The following is a 7,450-nucleotide window of genomic DNA, read 5'->3' on the forward strand; positions in this document are numbered from 1 at the left end:
CCTCGTTACCATGAGTTAGTATCCAAACCATTTCCATTTTTCATTACATCCAGCCAGTGCATTGTGGGATTACCGGCACGGCTGGAAAACATCAGTGACCAATCAGGTGGCTTGGCTGCAACTGTCTGTTGTATAAGAAGCTGTGTGGTCTCATCCCGAGTATGTGACTGAGCATATTAGGCTTCATAAGGGAGGGAAATGGCTCTGAAAGTATGACAGGTATGATAAACCTTCTCTAAATGTGGGCCAGTTGGAATGCACATGTAAATAAAACACAGGAGACACAGTTGCTACAGGTGAAAAATAAAATAAACTAAAGCGCATTTCTTAAATGCCATATATCTATTTTTGTAGAGGTGTTTTAAAGAAAATTAATTTCTCTGAAATATCTTGGATGCAATCTGTGGACGTGTTCAAGGCCTAAAGTCATCCCCATAAAACGAGATGATTTCAACACTGATATCAGTTTGTAATAACTTCATCTCTTAATGTTTCCTCGTTGAAATATGCATTGTGACCCTGTGACCCCTGTAGTCTCACTCATCAAACCTTCACAAGGTGCATGTTGCAACACAAGACTGTGCTGATGGAAAAGGACTTCATGAATGCGGTGGCACTTGTACACGACATCATCAGGTCTGATAATATGATTATCATTTGTGAGCGCTTCTTCGTCCTCAGACTGAGGAGTTCAGTTAAGTAACGGTAAAGATCTTCCTCTGATGAAGATACATCCTCTTCTTCTATGTTACATTTTGCCCAGTGGGAATGTGTTACAAAAACAACCTCAGCATGTAAGAATGATGTTCCTCTGAAAGCAGCATAAAGCAGGGGGTGTCAAACTCATGTTAGTTCAGGGGCCACATGCTGCACATTTTTAAACTCAAGTGGGACCAGTGACATCACAGCATGATAACCTGTAAACAACAACAACTCCTCATGTTCCCTTCGGTTTAGTGCAAACAAAAGGTACGTTCTGAAAATGTTCACATTTAATGAAGTATCTTTTTACAAAACATTTATGCATGAACAAGCTAAAACATATATAATATATATTATATTATATTATATATTATGCCTCAGTTTATCATTTACACATGTGCATTACAACTTACGCATCACAGTGTATCTGCAAAGGAACATTGGCCGGATTGGACCCTCTGGAGGGCCGGTTTTGGCCCGCGGGCCATATGTTTGACACCCCTGGCATGAAGCATTGAGGATTCATCAGGTGGTTTTCAACAGACAAAGAGAACCTGAAGACCGTTTGTGTCGGAGAACTTGTAGATTTCTTGGTCTCAGAGAGAGTGACAGGTAGGATGCTGACTTCTTGCGAACAGAGATGTGATTATTACCTTCATGACATCTAAAGGCACAAAACCTTTATTACAACACCTAACTAAGAAAAAGTGTCAAGCTGCATTTGCTGGGTTTAAGTCATTGTATGTGATACCTTGACAAAACTGTATTTAGTCAGATCCATAATTGTAAGCGGAGCCTGAGTTTCATAATTCGTTGCTATTTGTTACGTCAACATGACATATCTCACTTCCCACTGCGTCGCGTCTTCCTGAGTTTTGATCCATTGCATCGTTTACAGCCCCGTGTTTTCTATGGGAAGCACTTTTCAAGCTTTTCTGTCATTGACTGCTTGGATTCCTCGGCACACTGGCAAACAGTAGCTTTTGTGTTCACTGTGCTGGATCACTGAGCAAGGAGAGGGAGGGAGAAAGTGTATTCTCTCCTCTCCCCAGTTCGTCTTTTTAGCCTGTGTGGCATTCTCCTCGCTACCTCATGTATGGAACCTTTTCAGAAGCGAGGCTGCTTTTGCTTTGGGAAAGACACAGACTTGTTTAGCATATTGCACAGCTATTACCAGACACAGAATCTTCTCACTGTCTCTTTGTGTGCTTTTCTTTCTGTAGGAAGACCACTGAATGTTTCACATTTCTACAAGACTTCCATTAAAACTTTAATCTCAGTTCACCTTTAAAATGGTCACTGTTGTAATCCTGAAACAAGACCGGCTCCTGTTCAAACACAAAGTTTGTAACACTTTCTTGGATTATTGAGGGACTTTGTTTTACCAGGTGCAACAATAAGCTCAAAGATACTTTATGGTGTTGGCCGAGAGTCAAACCACAAACCCTGGGATTAAATAGAGCAACATGTAGTCACTGTACTCTAACTCCAGAGTGTGTTCTCGGAGCAACACCACCTTGCACCAGTGAGCTTTGGTTTTTTTGGGATAACAGGTTTTCTGTGCAAAAGGATTGGCGATGGGGTTTTGGAATAACTGGCCTTCAGTCCCCACAATTACTGCATGAGCCGCTCTTCAGTAAATCGCCAGTAAATAACTTTTATTTTAAGTTTTATTTCGGAGCAAATCTTTCACAAATGGTGCTCCTCTCTGAGTCCAACAGCTCAGGCCCCTGAGTGATTCCTCCAGCGACCAACACTGTATGTTGAGTGGAAGCCCTCTAATCTTGTTGGTCACGGATTAGAAAAGGCTTCAGATTCTTGATTCCAGCTTTAGTTAATTTGGTGACCTTATCACTGCATGCTGTTATTCAGTGGACGCTGTGTCTCCAAGCAGGGCAGTTCCTGATTAGCTGAGAATGTGTGGAACACGGCGGTGAACGCCCTTTTGTTCTGCTTCTCAACGTCGTCCACCTCCCTGCTCTGTTTGGGCTGAACGTGATCCGACGGCAAGTGGAGCACATGTGTCGGCTGCACCGATGTCAAAATGTACGTATGTGCAGTGTCACTGTCAAGTAGTCAACGTATCCGCCCTCGAGCCTCGCTCACAGAGGATCGGGTCTTTCACAAACAGCAAAGGGTCCATGAAAGTTTGTCACATAATTATGTTTCAACAACTCTTTAGGAGCGCCTGGCTGACTGAAAGCGCCTGGACACAACGATACAGGTCGCACCTAAACATCTGAGCAGCCGCTGCACTTAAACCTTCTTAAGGTAAAGCCTCCCTAACTTAGTGTATTTGCTTTGTTGGGATCATGACATTGCTTCGCTGATCACAAAGAGTCCTGCTTTCACAAGTGAACTGAGGAGAACGAAATATCTCAAGTGCACGCGGCCTTATGTTTCTTACAGACCGGATGACCTTTGATTAAATATGGAACGCTGATTTAGATGGGAACACCAGCAAAATAGATAAAAAATGAAAGAAGAAAGCATGACTTTGATGAAGTAAAAGGAGATAACATGATGTGCAATAATGAAATAAGCTGGACGGGAAACCAAACAAACTTATGAACAGTGCAAGATGTGCATATAACTGGTGCACACATTTTGAATGCACATATAAAGCACAATGTGCAAGTCATTTACAGCAAAAGTCATGAAAATGGCACATTAATAATTGCTGGGGTTCTTTCATGGCTATGCTCTAAATCAATTATGAGCAGGAGGAATAATATAAACAGTGCATTGCTACATGACCAAAGCATGGGGAAAATGAATAGTGTTACAAAGAGCACTTTTCTGATTAACAACAGGAGGGTGTGTACATAGTGTGTGTGTGTGTGTGTGTGTGTGTGTGTGTGTGTGTGTGTGTGTGTGTGTGTGTGTGTGTGTGTGTGTGTGTGTGTGTGTGTGTGTGTGTGTGTGTGTGTGTGTGTGTGTGTGGTGGCCATCACTAGGGATCAAAGTAAGTTGTGCCTTTTCTTTGTCAGGATCCAGGATAAACTGTTCCAGCAGGTATCACAGCTCAGGATGGTTTCTGCATGACACAAACAGTAAAGTCACCTTCACAGCACACAGATGAGTCAGTGCGAGGAGGAAGGTCACGGGCCGCAAAGCAAAAAGCTGGAATGATTTAGCCTCTACGGGGTTTCCTTGTATGGCCTGAGAAGATGTGCGTGGGGACAGAAGGAAACAGAAGCACAATCATTCAGTCACTACTACAGATTACTCAGCTCGTACTCTTTTTACAGTTTTGAAGCTGCAGTTTTAACAAAGTAAAACATCCTGCACATGCAAATGATATTGACCTTTGTTTTGAAAAGCACAACAACACACTGCTGCACATCTTCATCAGCGGGGGCCACATTATCTTTAGAGAAGCTTTACTTTAGAAACTCACTGTAACCTGCAGTTTGGTGGAAGCGTTAATCCTAAACACACTGCAGGAGCGTTAAACTCCTAACCTTGGCCGTGTTACGCTCCCCCTCTGTGATTTATATGTGACATACAGGTTAAGATAACTTCTCAGGGTATAAGGATGTACTGTAGGAGAGTTATCTGGTGTAACAATATGTATTCATTGTCCATGGCCGCCTCTCAGGCCTTAAACTGCGATAGATAGTTTGTACTTTAAAGATTGATGTGATTGACTTTACATCTTTTTAAAGAGTAACTTGCTCACACACAACACAGACTCTTGCCGTTTCTATGTATTCCTTTTCCCCTGAAGCACACTGACCGTGATTGATTGCTGGGAAATATTGGTAATGTTGCCGCGCTGGAATGCCCATTACAGGGAGATTCTCGCACCCCTACCAAATTCCAGCACGCCGGCGAGTCGAGGCGTCACAGACTTAAAATGCGCCTGGAATCTACATCAATTCATGTTTAAAAGCACAGGGAGGACTCGCTGCTCACTGTTTAGAGAAAGATCTTTCACAAATCAGTTGCATCTGTTTTTCTCCTCATTTCTCTTCCTTCATTTCTTCTTCTCTCCGCCGCTCTGTGCGGAGTCTATTTAAAGGCAGCAAAGCAAACACGGTCTCTTTCATGTACAAGCTTTCAGGCCTCTGTTCTGAGCCCGTCCATCTCATAAAGGTTGATGACACTTCACGGGCCGCTGGATCACATGAGAGAGGAGCCTGCAGTGAGGAGACTGTGGAAGGGATACGGGGATGTAGCAGACGGTGAAACCTCCTACACTAAGTTTACCCACCTTTTTATTTGTTAATTTATATATCCCTTGGGTTTTCTTTCCTCTAATTTGCACAATCTGGTATTATTCTCTCTTCTACATCTGCAAATAAACAAAGTAAGCTGCTCAGTGATGAATGGTAATGCCCTGAGCTTTGTCCATGATCCCTCTGTCTGCTGTTAATTAGCACTCGGGCTGATGTTGACCATTACGTGATACTGGCTCTGATGTCATGGAGTCCAGCGACCTCGCAGGTCAGACGCCACATTGCATACTGCAGCTTTGATGCTCAGAAATATTGAGTCATGTGTTACAGTGGGTGGCATTGGATATCATCTTCCAGGGCGTCCTGCAAACGCTTGATCTCTGTATCGACGATGGAGACGTTAGACCGTTACCCTTCGTTCGGCTTTGCCAGGTTGCAGGAGTGTAATTCCCCCAAAACAGACAACTGATTCTTTTCCCATCCGAGCGGAGAACAACAGTTTGGCCGTAGTCACAACAGAGCCGGGAAACAGTTCTTCATCGTCTTGTAGCGTTTAATTACAAGACAGAACTTACGCTACAATGATATTGTCGGGGCGGATGTTTAATGTGTATGACAGACAGCTGAACACAGCTATGAAATAAAACAATGGCTAATCAATTAAATACTTCTTTCAAAACCTGAATTAATCAATCAAGTAAAGCACTTAATCAGCAGACTGGGGAGAATACATGTTATCTTCTGTAAGTTGCATTGTTCCCATATCCTGTAGTGCAAGTGCTTGAAAGTGCAGAATTACAATAAAGATTTGCTCCTTTTCTCAAATCTCCTCCTGTTAACAATCCTTGAGACGTCTCGTTGCATTTCTCTGTCCACCTTCGCTCGGAAGCCTCTCCTTCTGTCTCCACACTCTCTGGATTCAGTTGCCTCTTGTTGAACCACAAAAGTGCTGCAACCGTGCCAACGAGCACATATCTGCGTGCAAACTATTTGCAACATTTTTTAATCAGGTGTCTGCAATGACAGCAGCACCGTCTTCGCCGGCGAGTCGGCTTCAACGTGTGTCAGGGAGCAAGCACGAGCATGTGCGAAGGCACCTGATCAGCGTGCCAGTCGACTGATGTGTCAGCTGTACAGAAAAGGATAAAAACAATTTGAAGAACACAAAGGTGGTGTCAGCTTGCCACGTAGGAGTGAGGTTACACGTTGGACAAGATGATAGACTGAAACATGGCATATGCTTTTGACTACGACAACTCTTTTGGACATTTGTATTGTTCGTGTCAGAGACCGTTTGTTCTGTCAAAAAGCGATGCAGAGAGTTGTCAAATATTTGCCAGCGTGTGTTTAGTAGCAGCCAGGTATGTTTTCACCAAGGAGAGGTTCTTACAAAAACAGAGCATGTAACAAAAGCTCAGACATAATAAACTATAAATACTTTGTCTATCTTTTAATCCATTATAAGTGGCATGAAATAGCTATGAGATCATGATTCTCATTCGTAGTTGTGTTTCTGCATGAAATTCTGGCTGCATGTTGGGATGTGACTGGACTTTGGAGAGACTTGATTTGAAAGGTCTGTTTAAGGCTGCACAAAAAACTACCAATGAGGATCTCCATCATCCTTAGTGACAGATAAGATGGAGGACAAAGAAGATCAGGGAAATATTTTCATGATGGAGATTAGGCTGCATGTCTTAGCCTTTACAGACGTGTAAACAATGACAATAATGTTGGCGGTGTTAACTGACAAATACTCACATCTGACCAATATTGCTGCCAGTAAGCAAATTACTTCAGCGATTCAGAAAAACCTTCAAATACATTAATGTAATTTACATATAAATTGAGTACAAAATGAGTGATTGCTCTTGCTTTTGCACAGTAATGTAGTTGTAAGGGAAGACTGCTCTGCATTATCATGGAAAGGTAACATAACCTTGCAAAAAATTGCATTCAAGACGTATTATTATTATTATATATTTATTTCCATACTGTACTGAAATGAATGCAAATGATGTCTAAAAGTTATATTTAGGAATAACATAACCTCTTAGTAAAATGCATGCATGTAAAGCCAAACCATCTGATGCCTAATTGCATAAAATACCATATAGGCATTAAAAGATCAACAGAATTCAAATGCAACTGCAGATTTGATATGGAACGGATTCATTCATGATGTATTTCCGTATTTTACATTTTATCACATCAAATTTTATGTACACACATAATCGCACATGTAGCTAATCTGGCGGCGTCTAGCACTCACAGCATGGAAACAAACACTGAGCCTGCCGGCTAGTTAACTCTGCAACGCAGCGCTCTCTGCAACGCAGCTCTCTGCAACGCAGCGCTCTGCAACGCACGTAGCGCTCTGCAACGCACGTAGCGCTCTGCAACTCACGTAGCGCTCTGCAACTCACGTAGCGCTCTGCAATGCAGCGCTCTGCAATGCAGCGCTCTACAATGCAGCGCTCTACAATGCAGCGCTCTACAACATAGCGCTCTGCAACATAGCGCTCTGCAACATAGCGCTCTGCAACGCAGCGCAACGCAGCGCAGCG

The sequence above is a fragment of the Cottoperca gobio genome, chromosome 10 (assembly GCF_900634415.1).
Source record: "Cottoperca gobio chromosome 10, fCotGob3.1, whole genome shotgun sequence".
NCBI lineage: Eukaryota > Metazoa > Chordata > Actinopteri > Perciformes > Bovichtidae > Cottoperca > Cottoperca gobio.